Consider the following 17,576-nt stretch of genomic DNA (forward strand, 5'->3'; position numbering starts at 1 on the left):
TTAGGGTTAGGGGTTGGGGTTAGAGGTTAGGGGTTAGGGTTAGGAGTTAGGGTTAAGGTTAGGGTTAGGGGTTAGGAGTTAGGGTTAGGGTTAGGGGTTAGGAATTAGGGTTAAGGTTAGGGTTAGGGTTAGATTTAGGGTTAGGTTTAGGGTAATGTTAGGGTTAGGGTTAGTGTTAAGGTTAGGTTTAGGGTTAAAGTTAGGTTTAGGTTTAGTGGTTAGGGTTAGGGCATAGCTATAGTTTATAGTTAGGAGTGTGGTTAGGTTTAGGGCATAGGGTTTGGGTTAGGGTTATTTAGTGTTAGGGGCTTAGGTTTGTGATAGGATTAGGCCTCAGTTTAGGGTTATGGGTTATGGCTGTATAGTGGTTAGGGTTAATGTTAGATTTCAGGTTAGCTTTAGGGTTAAGGTCAGTTTTAGAGTTATGGTTATGGGTTAGGATTGTGTTTAGGGTTAGTTTTAAGTTTAGGGTTAAGTTGAATGTTAGATGTTAGGGTTAGGATTAGGGTTAAGTTTAGTGTTATGGATTAAGTTTAAGGTTAGGTGTAGGTTTAGTATTAGGGTTAGGGTTGCATATTAGGCCTGGTTAGGGGTTACGTTGTGGTTTAGGGAGAGGGTTTAGGGTTAGTGTTAGGTTTAATTTTAGTGTTAGAGTTATGAATTAGGTTTAGTGTTAGGTTTAGTGTTGTTAGGTGTTAGGGTTAAGTTTAGGGTTAAGCTTAGGGTTAGGTTTATGGTTAATGTTAGCTTACTGTTAGGATTATGGCTTAGGTTAGGGTTAGGGTTAGGGTTAGTGTTAGTGTTATGGTGATGGGTTATTGTTAATATTGGGGTTAGGGTTATTGTTATGAGTTAGGGTTAGGGTTAAGTTTAGGTTTAGTGGTTAGTATTTGGGTAGGGTAGGTATAGGGTTAGGGTATGGGTTAGGGTTAGGGTTAGGTTTATGGATTAGGGTTAGGGGTTAGGTGTAAGGTTAGGGTTAAGTTTAAGATTAGGTATAGAGTTAGGGTTAGGGTTAGAGGATAGTGCTTTAGGGTTATGGGTTTGGATTAGGGTTAGAGTTATGGTTAGTGTTAGGTGTTAGTTTTAGGGTTAGGTGTTAGGGTTGGGTTATGGTTAGGGTTAAAGTTAGGGTTATGACTTGGGGTTCAGGATTTTGGTTGGGATTAGGGTTAGGGATTGATGTGAGGTTCAGGGTTAGGATTAAGTTTAGTTTTGGGGTTATGGTTTATGGTTAGGTTTAGTGTTAGGGAGAGAGATTGGGGGTTAGGGTTAGGTTTAGGGTTAGTGTTTATGGTTATGTTAATGGGTAAGGTTAGGTTTATGAATAGGTTTATTGTTATGGTATAGTGTTAGGGTTAGAATTAGGATTAGGGTTATGGTTATGTTCAGCTAGGGTAATGTTATGCTTAAGTTTAGAGTTAGGTTTAGGTTTAGGTTTAGGGTTAGCTTGAATTTTTGCGTTAGTTTTTGGTTTCGGGGATAGTGTTAGGGTTAGTGTTAGGGTTACAGTGTGGTTAGGGTTAGGGATTAGATTTAGGGTTAGGGTTATGGTTATGGTTTCAGGTTAGGGTTAGGTTTATGGTTGTGGTTAGGGGTTGGTCATGGTTAGGGTTAGTGGTTAGGGTTAGGGTAAGGGCTAGGTTTAGGGTTAGTTAGAGTTTGGTTAGGGTTAGGAGTTAAGGTTTGAGTTAGAGTTAGAATTAGGGTTATTGTTTTGGGTTAGGGTTACAGTTAGGATTTGGGGTTAGGGTTAGTAATTATGGTTAGGATTAGGGTTAGGGGTAGGTTTATTATTAGGTTTAGGATTAAGGTAAAGGTTAGTGTTAGGGTTAGGTTTAAGGTTAGGTGCTAGGGTTAGGGTTTTTTTCGGGTCAGGTGTTAGGTTTAGGGTTAGGTTAGTGTTAGCATTATGGTTAGTGTTAGGTGTTAGTTTTATGGTTAGGTGTTAGGGTTGTGTTAGGGTTAGGGTTATGTTTAGGGTTTAGATTTAGGGATTTGGGTTAGGGTTAGTGTTAGAGTTAGGGACAAGGGTTAAGATTAGAGCTAGGGTTAGGGTTATTTGTTAGGGATAGTGTTAGCATTACGTTTTTGTTTGGAGTTAGGTTTAGAGTTAGGGTTATGGTTATGGGTTAGGGTTATGTTTACAGTTATGGTTACTTATAAGGTTAGGAGTTACAGTTAGGGTTTGGTTTAGGGTTAGAGGTTAGTGTTAATTATAGGTTTAGTGTTAGGGTTAGAGTGATAGTTATGGTTAGGTTTAGTGTTAGTGGTATATTTAGGTTTAGGATTAGGGTTATGGTCATGGTTAGGGATTAGTGTTAGGGTTAGGGTTAGGTTTAGGGTTAGGGTTAGGGTTAGGTTTTTGAGTTAGGGTTATGGTTAAGGGTTATGGTTAAGTTATGATCTGGGTGAGGGTTAGCATTAGGGGTTACTGTTAGCATTAGGGCTAGGGTTAGGGGTCAGGGTTAGGATTAGGTTTATTCTATGGGTTAGGGCTAGGGTTAGGGTTAGCGATTGGGTTAGGGTTAGGGTTAGGGATGGGTTAGGGTTAGGCTTAGGGATGGGTTAGGGTTAGCGTTAGGGCTAGGTTTAGAGTTAGAGTTGGGTTAGGGTTTGGGGTTAGAGTTAAGATTACAGTTAAGGTTAGGATTTGGGGTTATTTTTGGGTTTGGTTTGTGGTTATGGTTAGGATTAGGTTTAAAGATAGGGTTAGGGTTGGGTTTAGAGTATTGTTAGGGTTAGTGTTAAGTGTTAGGGTTAGGTTTATGGTTATGGTTTTGGTTTAGGATTAGGCTTAGGTTGGGGATTAAGTTGTGGCTTAGGGTTATGGTTATGGTTATGGTTATGGTTATGGTTTGGTTAGGGTTAGGGTTAGGTGTTAGGGTTATGGGTTTGGTTTAGAGTTAGTTGTTTGGTTTAGTGTTAGAGTAGATTTAGGGTTATGTTTAGGGTTAGGTGTTAGGGTTGCGTTATGGTTAGGGTTAAAGTTAGGGTTAAAGTCATGGCTTGGGGTTCAGGTTCAGGTTTTGGTTGGTGTTATGGTTAGGGTTAGGAATTAGTGCTATGTAGGGATCCCTGGGTGGCGCAGCGGTTTAGCGCCTGCCTTTGGCCCAGGGCGCGATCCTGGAGACCCGGGATCGAATCCCACGTTGGGCTCCCGGTGCATGGAGCCTGCTTCTCCTTCTGCCTATGTCTCTGCCTCTCTCTCTCTCTCTCTCTCTCTGTGACTATCATAAATAAATAAAAAAATTAAAAAAAAAGGAATTAGTGTTATGTTTAGGTTTAGGGTTAACGTTAGGTTGGAGTTAACAGTATGGATGGTTAGGTTTAGGGTTAGGAGTTAGAGTTAGGGTCACTTTTAGGGTTAGGATTTATGGTTATGGTTATGTTATGGGTTAGGGTTAGGTTTATCATTATGTTATAGTCTTAGGGTTAGGGTTAGGATTAAGGTTATGGTAAGGTCAGCTGTAGGATAATGTATTGCTTAAGTTTAGAGTTAGAAGTTAGGTTGAATGCTAGGGTTAGGTTTAGTTTTAAGAGATAGTGTTAGGGTTACTATTAGGGTTATGGTATGGTTAAGGTAATGTTTAGGGGTAAGTTTAGGGTTAGGTTAGACTTAGAATTAGGGATAGGGTTAGGGGTTAGTGTTAGGTTTAGCGTTAGGTTTAAGTTTATGGCTAGGTTTAGTTTGGGGCTAGGTTAGGGCTGGATTAGTGTTTTAGGGTTAGGTTTAGGGCTAGGGTTAGGATTAGGGGATAAGGTTAGGGTTAGGGTTATGTGTTAGGTTTAGAGTTAGTGCTAGGGTTATGGTTAGGTTTAGGGGTTAGGGTTGCTGTTAGGGTTAATGTTGGGGTTAACTTTGGGTTAGGGTTAGGGTTAGATTTAGGGTTCAGTTTTTGGTTATGGTTATGGGTTAGAGTTAGGGTTAGCGTTATGGTTATGGGTTAGTTTTAGGTTAGGGTTACCTTTACATTTAGGTTAGGGTTATCTTAAGCTTAGGGGTTAGATTTAGTGTCAAGGTTTGGTTTAGGGTTAGTCTTTAGGGTTTAGATTTAGAGTTATGGTTAAGGTAGGGGATAGGATTAGGGTTAGGGTTACAAATTAGTATTAGGGTTAGGTTTAGTGTTAGGGTTAGAGTTAGGGGTTAGGTCTGTGTTATGGGTTAGTGTTATGGTTATGGTTAAGGTTAAGTTTAGGGTTAGGGTTTGGTTTAGGTAGGATTAAGGTTAGGTTGATGTTTAGACGTTAAGGTTAGGGTATAGTTAGGGTTTAGAGTTAAGAGTATGGTTCAGTTTAGGGCTTAGGGTTAGGGTTCAGGTTAATTTAGTATTAGGGTTTTGGGTTAGTGTTAGGTTTAGGTCTAGAGTTAGGGTTAAAGGTTAGGGATGTGTTAGTGGTTATGCTTAGAGTTAGAATTAGGGTTAGGTTTAGGGTATGGGTTATGGTTATAGATTAGGGTTATGTTTAGGGTTAGGTTTAAGTTTAGGGTTTAGTAGAGTGTTAACTGTTAGGTTTAGGATTAGGGTTAATTTAGTCTTAGGGGTTAGGTTTAAGGGTAGGTTTAGGTTTAGTATTAGGGTTAGGATTATGATTAAGCCTGGCCTAGGGTTTACATTTCTAACCCACCCCTACCCCTAACCTACCCTTACCCTACCTGTACCAACTCTATCCCAAGCTCTACACCTACACCTACCCATACCCTACTCCTACCACTACCCCAACTCCTAACCCTATCCCTACTCCTAAATCCCATCCTACCGCTATCCCTACCCATGGAGCCTGCTTCTCCCTCTGCCTATGTCTCTGCCTCTCTCTGTGTGTGTTATAAATAAATAAATAAATAAATAAATAAATAAATAATAAAATATTTAAAAAATAAATCCTTTATCTGAGAGGCTGCTTGAAGGCTGTATTCAAGAGATGGTTGTTACTCTCAGTGTACTCAGAGTTTAGTACACTGCATTTCCATGTGCCTCCACTGCTACTTATGAGATAGGTGCTAACTCCCTTATATTAGCAGCTAGTTGAAAGCTGCTTTCAAGGAACGCTGGTTCCTCAGAGCTAACATAACCCTGGTCCTACCCCTACCATTCCTACCATTCTCCTAATCCTACCATGACTCAGTCCCCTACTCCTACTCATAACCCTCACCCTATTCTAACAGAAACCCCTACTGCTTCCCCTACTCCTAATCCTAACTCTACCCCTACATGTACCCCAAACCCTAACCCTACTACTACCCCCAACCCTACCACTACTCCTTCCCCTAATCCTAACACTAACCTTACCCCTACCTCAATTTCTAACCCTACACCTACCACTTCTCCTACCCTACACCTAACACCAACCCTACCACTAACCTTCTACTACTCCTAACCCTAAACCTATTTCTAACCCTACTCCTACACCTACTCTTACTCCTAACCCTAACCCAAACATGAACCCTAACCTAACCTCACACCTACACCTACACATATACCTAACGCTAACCCTAACCCAATCCCTAACGTTACATCTATTCATACACCAAATCCTACCCCTACCACTCTATAACCCTATTCCTACCCCTACCTTTACCACTAACTCTCCCCCTGCTCCTACTCCAACCCATATGCCTACTCCTAAATCTAATCGTAAACCCACTCCTACTTCTAATCCTACCCTACCTCTAAACTGGCCTCTACCCCTAACCCTCCCCAACCCTAACACTAACTCTAAACCTACCCAACCCCTACAACAACACCTACCCCTAACCTAAGCCCTAACCCTACACCTAACCCTAGCCTTATCCCTATCAGTAATCATAACCCTAAACCTTCCCCTAACCCTAACCCCTCTCTACCCATATCCTTAACCCTACCCTACCTCTATCCCCAAAACTACCCTGACCCCATCCCTATACCCATCCCTACCCCTATTTCTACACCTACACCTACAACTCCTAAACCTACCCTACCCCTACTCCTAATCCTACCCCTACCCCTAATCCTACCCCAACCCGTACCACTACACCTAATCCTACCCCTAATCTACCCTTACCTCTACCTGTATCCCTACCCCTAACTCTACTCCTACACCTACCCATACCTTCCTACCAATACCCCTACTTCTAACCCTATACCTCCCCCTAAATCTAATCCTACCCTTACACCTAAATATAAACCTACCCTATCCCATCCCTAGATCTAACCCTACCTCTAAACCTACCTCTATCCCCTACCCTTACCCTGAACCCTACTCCTAACATTCTTCCAAAACCTACTCCTACCCCTAGCCCTATACTTTCCCTTACCCATACCAATAACCCTACCACTATACCTAACCCTAAATCTAACCTACTCATAAGTTTATCCCTACCCCTACACCTGCCCCAACCTGTAATCCCACCCTTACCTTTAATGCTAACCATAATGATACCCCTACACCTACCCCTACCCCTACTGCTATCCTTACCCATACCCCTACATCTACCCCTACTGCTAATGATACTCCTACCATACGCCTACCCTACCCCTATCCCTACTCATAACCTTACACCTACCCTTACCCTAACCCAACACCTACTCCTACCCTTAACCCTACCTCTAATCCTACTCCTATGAGTACCCCTGCCACTACACCTTACTCTAACCTTAATCCTACACCAACCCAACTCCTACTACTACTTGTATCTACACTCTACTCCTACCCCTAACCATATCCTATCCCCACCCCTACCCCTAAACCTACTCCCACACCTACCCCTATACCTATACTAACCATAACCCTACCCATACCCTACCCCTACCCCTACTCATATCCCAACCCCTAAGACTACTCCTAGAACTACCCCTAACCCTACCTTAACCCTAACCTACTCCTACCTGTAATCTACTCCTACACTTAACCCCTAACCCTAACTCTACCATTTCCTCTGACCCTACACCTTCCCCTAACCCTACCCCTAAAATACCCTACCTGTACAGCGCATTTCCATTGTGCCTCCACACCTATTGCTGAGACACATTCTAACATCCTAATGTGAGAATCTAGTTAAAAGCAGCATTAAAGGAACACTTGTTTCTCAGAATTAAGGACAATGCATTACCAATTGTGCCCCCACAACTACTTTGCAGTAAGTTCTAACTCCCTTATGATAGGGGCTCATTGAAAGCTGCATTCAAGGAACACTTGTTTCTCAGAGATACCCATAAACCTACTCCTACCCCTGCCCTTACCTCTAACTACTTCTAACCCTACCCCTACCCCTAAACTAACCCTACTTCAACACCAACCCCTACCGCTACTCTTACCCTTAATCTTAACACTAACCCTACCCCTACCTCTAACCCTAACCCTAACCCTATTCCTACCCCTACTCCTATCCTACACCTAACCCCAACCCTACCCCTACCCCTTCTACTACTCCTACTCCTACATTGCCCCTAAGCTATTTCTTTATTTTTTTTTAAGATTTATTTATTTATTCATGAGAGATACAGTGAGAGAGGCAGAGACATAGGCAGAGGGAGAAGCAGGCTCCATGCAGGGAGCCTGATGCAGGACTCAATCTAGGATCCCAGGATTATGCCCTGGGCCGAAGGCAGACACTCAACTGCTGAGCCAACCAGGCTTCCCTCCCTAAGCTATTTCTAACCCTACCCCTAGCCCTACACCTAACCCTACTCTAACACAAACCCTAACCATACCCCTACACTTACCTACTCCTACCCCTACACGTATGCCTATGCTACCCCTACCCCTACCCTATATCTATCCATATCCCTAACTCTACCCATACCCATACCTATACCCATACCCATAACCCTATTCCTACCCTATCCATACCGCCAACCCTACCATTACTCCAACCCATACACCTATCCCTAAAAGAACCCGAACCCTAAATACTACCCCTACGCATAAACCCACCCCTTCTATACCCCTAAACATACTCTACCCCTAACCCTACCATGACCCCTACCTCTACTCCTGCCCCTAACCTACTCCTACCCCTACCCCATCCCTAGTCCTATCCCTACCTGTACAGTGCATTGCGCTGTGCCTCTACAACTTCCATTGAGATAAGTTCTATCCCTTATGTGAGAGGGTAGTTGAAAGCTGCATTCAAGGAATGCTTGTTTCTCAGGTTTATGTACAGCGCCTTTCCATTGTGTCTCCACACATACTTTTGATATAGGTTCTAACTCCCATATGATAAAGGCTAGTTGAGAGCTGCATTTGAGAAAAGCTTTTTTTTTCACAGTTAAGTGCAGTGCATATCCATTGTGCCTCTACACCCACTGTTGAGATAGCTTCTAACTCCCTTATGATAGGGACTAGTTGAAAGTTGTATTCAAGGAATGCTTGTTTCTCAGGTTTATGTACAGGACATTTCCATTGTACCTCCACAGCTTCTTTTGAGATAGGATTTAACTCCCTTAGATGAGAGGATAATTGAGAGTTGCATTCAAGGAAACCTTGATTCTCAGAGCTACCCATAACCCTACACCTACCCCTACCCTCACCCCATCCCTAAACCTACCCCTAAACCTACCGCTACACCTACTCTTAACCCTAAACTCACCCCTACACCTATCCCTAAACCTAATCCTACCCCAACACCAACTGCTTCCCCTACTCCTAATCCTACCCCTACCTCTACCCCTACACCTACTCCTACCCCCTACCCCTACCCTATACCTAACCCCAATCTACCCTTACCCCTACCCCTAAACCTATTTCTAACCCTACCCCTATTCCTAATCCTACACTTACCCCTAAATCTAATCCTACCCCTATCTCTACCCCTACACCCTAATATAAAATTACCCTACCCCTAAAACAAAATAAAACAAACTACCCTACTCCTATATCTAACCCTACTGCTAAACCTACCTCTACCCCTACCCTGAACCCTACTCCTAATGTTATCCCAAAACCTGCTCCTGCCCCTACCCCCACCCCACCCTTTCCCCTACCCATTCCAGTAACCCTACTGCTACACCTACTGCTAACCATACACCTACCCCTACCTATACCCCACCCCATACCTAACCCTAAATCTAACCTAATCATACCTTTATCCCTACTCCTACACCTACCCCAACTTGTAACCATACCTCACCTTTAACCCTAACCCTACCCCTACCCCTATCCCTACCCATATCCCTACTTCTAACCCTACCCCGACCCTTACCCCTATATGTATCCCTACCCTTACCCCTACCCATAAACATACCCCTAATGATACTCCTACAACTACCCTTACCCTACTCCTACACCTAATCCTAACATAACTCCTACCTCTATATTTCTACCCTTACCCCTTTCCCTACCTCTAACTCTAATCCTAACCCTACCCTTACCTGTAACCTTACACCTACCCCTACCACTAACCCTACCCCTACTCCTACCCTTAACCCTACCTTTAACCCTAATTCTATCAGTACCCCATACCAACACCTTATTCTAATATAACTCTACACCTACCCAACCCCTACCACTACTCCTACCCCTAACCATACTCCTACACCTAAACCTAACTGTAACCCTAACCCTACTCCTACACCTACCCCTACACCTATCCTAATCATAACCCTACCCAAACCCTACCCCTACTCGTATACCAACCACTAACATAACCCCTATACACCAACCCCTAACCCTACTCTAACACTAAGCTTAATACTACCCCTACCCATAACCCTACCCCTATCTACACCCCTAAACATACCCTACCCCTACACTGACCCCTACCCCTGCCCCAAACTACTCCTACCCCATCCCTACCCCTACCTGTACAGTGCATTTCCATTGTGCCTCCACAACTTCCATCAAGATAGGTTCTATCCCTTATGTGAGAGGGTAGTTGAAAGCTGCATTCAAGGAATGCTTGTTTCTCAGGTTTATGTACAGCGCCTTTCCATTGTGTCTCCACACATACTTTTGATATAGGTTCTAACTCCCATATGATAAAGGCTAGTTGAGAGCTGCATTTAAGAAAAGCTTTTTTTTCCACAGTTAAGTACAGTGCATATCCATTGTGCCTCTACACCCACTGTTGAGGTAGCTTCTAACTCCCTTATGATAGGGACTAGTTGAAAGTTGTATTCAAGGAATGCTTGTTTCTCAGGTTTATGTATAGGACATTTCCATTGTACCTCCACAACTTCTTTTGAGATAGGATTTAACTCCCTTAGATGAGAGGATAATTGAGAGTTACATTCAAGGAAACCTTGATTCTCAGAGCTACCCATAACCCTACACCTACCCCTACTCTCACCCCATCCCTAAACCTACCCTTAAACCTACCGCTACACCTACTCCTAACCCTAAACCCACTCTTATACCTATCTCTAGCTCTCATCCCACCCTAATACCTACTGCTACCCCTATTCCTAATCCTAGCTCTACATCTACACCTAATGCTACCCCTATGCCTAACCCCACCCATACCCCTGCCTCTAACCCTACTCCTACTCCTACTCTGAACCCACCCTACTCTTACAGCTTCTCCTACTCTCACACCTACCCCTACCCCTACCCCTAAGCATACCCCTACCCTCAACCCTACCACTTCCCTACCTGTACCCCTACCACTATCTACCTACTCCTACTCCTACTGCTAATGCTACCCCTAAACCTATTCCCACCCCATCCTTACTCTTACCCCTAACCATATACCTTCCTCTAACCCTACACCTAATTCTAACCCTTTCCTGCCCATATCCCTAACCATAAGCTTATCCCCAATCCTAAACCTACCAATACCCTTACACCTACTCCTATCCTTAACCCTTCCCCTAACTGTAGTGCTACCCCTAACCCTACACCTACACCTAACCCTACCATAACCCCACCCCAAACCCTACTTCCACCCCTACCACTACCTTACCCCTAACCCTAACCTTAACCCTACACCTACTGTTACCCCTCCCCAACCCTACCCCAACCCCTACACCTAATCCTAACCTTACTCCTACACTACCACAACCCTTATCTCTACCTCTACAACTAATCCTAACCATAACCCTACCCCTACCTCAAACCCTACTCCTACCCCTACACCTAAACCTACTCCTAAATCTTACCCTACCACTACTGCTAGACTGCCCTCTATACCTCCACCTCCCCCTATCCCTACCCCTATCCCTACCCCTATCCTTATCCCTACACCTACACCTAACTGTATTGCTACACTACTCCTATCACTAATGCTACACCTACACACATTCGACCCCTTCAAGTACCCCACCTACCCCTAACCCTTCAAATACCACTCCCCTATTCCTACCCAACCCCTACACCTACCCATACCCCTACATTTACACCTAACCCTACTCCTACCACTATGCCTACCACTTTCAGTACCCCTAACCCTACTCCTACACCTACCCTTACCTCTACTCCTAGTCCTAGCCCTACCCCGACCCCTACCACACCCACTGTACTCCTACCCTACCACTACCCCAAATCTAACCCCTATCCTTATCCTTACCTCTACCCTTAATCCTAACCCTAGCACAACTCCTACCACTACCCCAAACCTAACACTAACACTAACTCTACCATACCCATAAGCCTACCCCTTCCCAACCCCATATCCCTATCCCTAACCCATAACAATACCTATATCCCTACCCCTAACCCAATCCCTAACACTACCTCTACCCTACCACAATCCCTACCAATCCCCGATCCCTACTCCTAGCCCTACTCCTACCTCTACACATAACCCTCTTCCTCATACCCCTACACTTAACCTTAATCCTACTGCTACCCTTCCCCTAACACTACCCCTATTCTAAACCTACCCCAACAATACCCCTAAAACTACCCCTACCCCTAACCCTAACTTACCCTTGACTCTACCCCAACCATATTCCTACCTGTATACTTCCCCATACACCTAATCCTAACCAAAACCCTACTGTACCCTACCCCTACTCTTATTCATATCCCAACCCCTAAACCTACCCTAACTCAACCTACTCCTACCCCTAAAATTACTCCTATCCCTAATCATACACCTACATCTTATCATAACCATAACTTCACACTTACATACCTCTACCCCTGATTGTATCTCAACAGTTAACACTACCCCTAAACCTACCCTAACCCTAACTTACTCCTACCCGTGATCTACTGCTACATCTACCACTACCCCTACCCCTACCCTTTCCTCAAAGTCTACACCTACCTCTAACCCTACCTCTAACCATACCACTACTCCTAAAACTACTCCTACCCCTAACCCTACATGTACAGTGCATTTCCATTGTGCCCCACACCTACTATTGAGATAAGTTCTAACTCCATTATGATAGGGGCTCATTGAAAGCTGCATTCAAGGAACGGTTGTTCTCAGAGTTACCCATAACCCTACTCCTATTCTTACCTTTACCCCTAACTCTATACCTAAACCTACCCCTACCCCTACTCTTTCCCCTAACTCTACATCTAACTCTAACCCTACTCCAACACCAACCCCTACCATTACTCCTACCCATAATCCTAACACTAACCCTACCTCTAACTCTAACCTAACCTTACTCCTACCCCTAATCTTACCCTACACCTAACACCAAGCCTACCTCAACCCATATACTACCCCTATCCCTACCTCTAAACCTATTTCTTTTTTTTTTTTTTCTAAACCTATTTCTAACCCTACCCCTAGCCCTACTCCAAACCCTAACCCTAACAAGAACCCTAACCCTAACCCTATGCCTACCCCATCCCTACACAATCACCTAACACTACCACTACCACTACCCTTACATCTTACCGATGTGAACAACAGTGAGATAGTGCTACACACCTACTAGAAATGCTAAAGTAAAAAAAATAAGGATACCAGCATCTGGAGGGTGGCATATGACAGGAATGCTCCTTCATGCTGAGGATGTATGTACGGTTGCTTTGGAAGACAGTTTAGCAGTTTTTTTCAAGGCTAAATAAATCTCACCTTAGGGTCCAACAGTCACACTTCAATATTTACACAACTGCTTTGAAAAAACTATTTCTACACAAAAACTAGCATGCAATTATGCACGGCAACTCTATTCATTATAGCTAAAACTTAAATAGATCAGGATGCCTTTCAACAGATGAATCCATAAGTAAACTGTGGTACATCCAAGTGAAGGGTGCCAGGAAGGCACCACCAGCCTGCAAGAAGAGTGCACATGGAGATTGCTGGGCCCATGCACACAGTCCTGTATAAATCCACATGTGTCTATTGAGTGCCCTCACGGGTCAGGGCTGTGCTGGCACCTGGAGCTACCAGGCAAAATGGGGCCAGCAGCATTCTTCCCAGGTGAGAGAGTGGAAATAATATGACCTCTGACATCCTCCACAACCCTTGACTAGGGTTGGGTTGGATATGAAACAGTCAGTGACCAGGGAGACATTTCACTCTTCTATTAGAGCCCAGGACCAAAGGGCAGGAAACCAATGCTTCAGCTCAATCCTGGACTTGTATGTGACTCTGGGCAAATCCTGTCCACCTTGGGGGCCCAGGGAGATGGAGAGAAGAGGGTCAGTTATGTTTAAACTTAACCCTGACCCTGACCCCAAACCTCTAACCCCAGACCCTGACCCTAAGCCCAAACCTGAATCTATACCTTATTTCCCAACCACATGCTGGAACCATCTGATCTATACTATTCTACTATATCATAAGCTGAGCATGTAGCCCTTTGTCATAAGGTGTAATTGTGACAAGCTGTCTTATTTTCTCTGCCTGTAGGAGATACCTTGTTCTTGGGTGTTGACCTTTCTGTGTCTTTTTCTTTCTTTCTTTCTTTCTTTCTTTCTTTCTTTCTTTCTTTCTTTCTTTCTTCCTTTCTTTCTTTCTTTTCTTTTTCTTTCTTTCTTTCTTTCTCTTTCTTTCTTTCTTTCTTTCTCTTTCCTTCCTTCCTTCCTTTCTTTCTTTCTTTCTCTTTCCTTCCTTCCTTCCTTCCTTCCTTCCTTCCTTCCTTCCTTCCTTTCTTTTTTCTTTCTTTCTTTCTTTCTTTCTTTCTTTCTTTCTTTCTTTCTTTCTTCTTTCTTTCTTTCTTCTTTCTTTCTTTCTTTCTTTCTTTCTTTCTTTCTTTCTTTCTTCTTTCTTTCTTTTGATTTTATTTGCTTATTTGACAGAAAGAGAGAACACAAGTAGGCAGACTAGCAGGCAGAGGGAGAGGGAGAAGCAGGCCCTCCACTGAGCAGAGAGCTCAACGGGGGGCTCTATCCCAAGACCCTGAGTTCATGGCTTGAACTGAAGGCAGACACTTAATAAATTGAGCCACTCAGGCAGCCCTGCCCCCTTCTTTCGATCTTCAGTTCAAACCTCAAGTCACCTATATATTCAATAGTTCTCAGGGCAATAATCTTCAGAGTATTTTGAAATCTTGTTCCTTCTTTATCTTAAACGTAGGTAAAAAATTATTGCAAATTTAAACACATTTCTGAATTTATGTGCAAGTAATACTGTTTAAAAATTAAATATGACATATTTCTGACATAAAAAAGTATAGAGCACAATTTAATAAACACACACTTTTCATTACCTTGCTTAGGGCTAGGATTACCTTATACCAAAAAGTACCCACTACCCTTTTAGGGGTTTATTGATTTCTTTAATTGTGTGATAATATTTCTGATGTTACAAAACATTCTACATTATGTATGTGCTATTATTTTATAAAAATTTAAAACTTATATACGTGGCATCATTTTCTAAACCATACATTTAATCTCTAAAATGTTTGTAAATTGGGGCACCTGGGTGGCTCAGTGGTGGAACATCTGCCTTCAGCTCAGGGCACGACCCCAGGTCCTGGGATCGAGTCCCACATCAGGCTCCCTGGAGGGAGCCTGCTTCTTCCTCTGCCTATGTCTCTGTCTCTTTGTGTCTCTCAAAAATAAATAAATAAATCCTTTAAAAAATAAAAAAATATAAAATGTTTTGTAAATTGACAATAAATTATAGCTCTTTGGATTGTTAACTCAGTTCAATGGGGACAATAAATGTAACTTATGTCATTGATAAGCATGTTACTTTATATTCATACAAATGACTCCTGTGTTGCAGAAGAATGCTAAGGAGTGTTCCTATGATCAATGAATTTTCTTTAAGAAGAGAAAAATATTTTTCTTTTTCCATGAAATTTATTGTGGAAATTTTATTTTCGGGGATCCCTGGGTGGCGCAGCGGTTTGGCGCCTGCCTTTGGCCCAGGGCGTGATCCTGGAGACCTGGGATCGAATCCCACATCGGGCTCCCGGTGCATGGAGCATGCTTCTCCCTCTGCCTGTGTCTCTGCCTCTCTCTCTCTCTATCTCTGTGACTATCATAAATAAATAAGTTGAAAAAAATTAAAAATATTTTAAAAAATTTTATTTTCATTTTTATTTAGAAAGAAAGAGCAGATGGTCAGGTAACATGATGAAAAAAAAAGTTAAAACTTCTCCAGTTGCTGCTTTTTCTTACTTGCATAAAATAAATAAATAGTAATAAAGGTATTGGTCCAGTAAAAGAAAACAAAGCAGCTCATCAGTATGAGAATAACATGAGTAGCTTTGTTCTCAGCAGAGTGTGATGAAAACTGGATGGTACTGCGAACATTCTGAGCTGCATTGTGGTGTCTGTAAAGGATATTTACCATGTAGATACTACTACAGGTCATCAGGGAGAGAAAGGACAAATCTTGAATGAATACTGCACTTAGAAATATTGATGATATCTGACCATCATATGCATTGTTTTTACAATAAGCAATCTGATACTCAAGTCTATCATCGGTGGTATTCCTGTTGGCCACAGTTCATAAAATGATCATAGAATAGATGGCCATGTTGATCATCCAGAAGAAAAGTAAAGCGGGTTGAGTGATTGGAGAGATTTTGTATTTGAGTCAGGCCCATTTATGACTACTTGGAGTAATAGTCATTGTCTGAAGTGTACTCTGGAGGGCAGTTGTACACAGATAAGTACTCCGGGTAACCCTCTAATATACAGCACTGTTTTACATCCAGTATTACCCATCTCCAGCCTAATTCCAAAAGATATATTTGGAATCCCTCCGAATATGAGCATCAGGGCACTAGCCAAAGTTACATGGGTAAGAATCACATCTACAGGCTTCTTCTTATGAGGAAGAATTAAGAAGTTGTACATATATAAGGTAAATGACAAAGAATTCCCCATGAAACTGATACAAGTTTGAAAGATAAAGAAGATCCCAAAAATTATGTCACTGGAAATCATTGTCTTTCAGTCTCTCTTAGATCATCAAACCAAATCCAATACATCCTATAGACAAATAATTTGATTATGAATGTAAATATTAAAAGTAATTGAGACTGAGGGGTAAATGATCAAGTTTCAGGGAGTCTTCCTGCAGAATCGGCAGCTATACAGCTATACCAGACCAATGGATCATTGAGATTCTTAAAGAACAGAACTGTCAAGGAACAGAATTCAATGTTTATGAAGAAAGAGAATATCACATTTTCTGTGGCAATTAATAAAAGTAAATTTTGTTTAAAATGAAGGCAGGGGGCCAAAGCGAAGAGCTCTAACACCTTACCATTCTAAATCAATTGCAGACCCAACAGGAAAAGAAGTCACAACTTGATGCCACTTTAGCTACTCCTTTACTATCCCAGCAGGAGGAAGGGTAGTCTCCTCTGCCTAGGCAACAACAGCCTAGTGATGAGAGACTATCTGGCCAATTTTGAAGACTATTCTTATATATTATGAGACACGTTTATTTCAAAAATTTAATTCTTAATCTATATATTTTAATATTCCTGTTTCTACGCACATTGAATGCCAGTAGCATCTGTGCAATGATATTCTTCCCAAAAGCTTACTGTATTACATAGCTCATTTTTACAGATTGTATTATTGTAGCATATATAAACACGTTGCACAGATTCTGCTAAACAAAACCTATTTAACACTAGCTATGTTTTGCTAAGTTTGTTATAAGGTTGACTAATTTCAGAAACATTAAGATACATATGGTCAAATGCAAAATACCAAAACCCACAGCCAAGTTATAGATTACTTCCATCATATTCTAAATCTCTTACCTCCAGCAAGTGGACCCTGTGATCTGCTAAAACTGGAAAACTTGTAATTACCATAATCTCACTCCATATTCAGTTCACTTACACTGACTGACATGTGTCTTATACTGCCTACCTATGTGTCTCAGGACTCTCTTATCCCTCCATTTGAGTATTTCCTGAAATCACAGGTCAAGACTGGAGGTGCCACAGACAGACCAAGAGGTAAGAGTAGGCTTATTACCTACATAATGAGGTTCTGGGGAGATCAGGACAAGCCTATGGAGATGATCCAAACATGGCTAGGGAATGAATAAATATAAGGGAAACTGACCAGATTTCTTTTGTTATGGCTACAAGTGTGGCTGGGGGAATGGGAATAGCTTATACATGCCAGCAGAGGGTTGCATGCTTTGAATCTCCTACTGGTGCCAAAGGAGGGAGAATTTGGGATTTCTTATTGCTTTGCCCAGAGTTGAGGCACAGGGGGAAGAATGAGGAGGGAAGCCTAAAAACTGACAGCGAACATTTTAA

The 17,576-nt window shown here is 42.5% G+C and overlaps 1 pseudogene; it reads right to left on the reverse strand.

Annotated features, from left to right (window-relative positions):
• Window positions 1-15,298: 15,298 nt before the first annotated feature.
• LOC144305033 (olfactory receptor class A-like protein 1) lies at window positions 15,299-16,236 on the reverse strand (annotated as a pseudogene).
• Window positions 16,237-17,576: the final 1,340 nt, after the last annotated feature.

Source organism: Canis aureus, chromosome 3, assembly GCF_053574225.1.
Source record: "Canis aureus isolate CA01 chromosome 3, VMU_Caureus_v.1.0, whole genome shotgun sequence".
Taxonomy (NCBI): domain Eukaryota; kingdom Metazoa; phylum Chordata; class Mammalia; order Carnivora; family Canidae; genus Canis; species Canis aureus.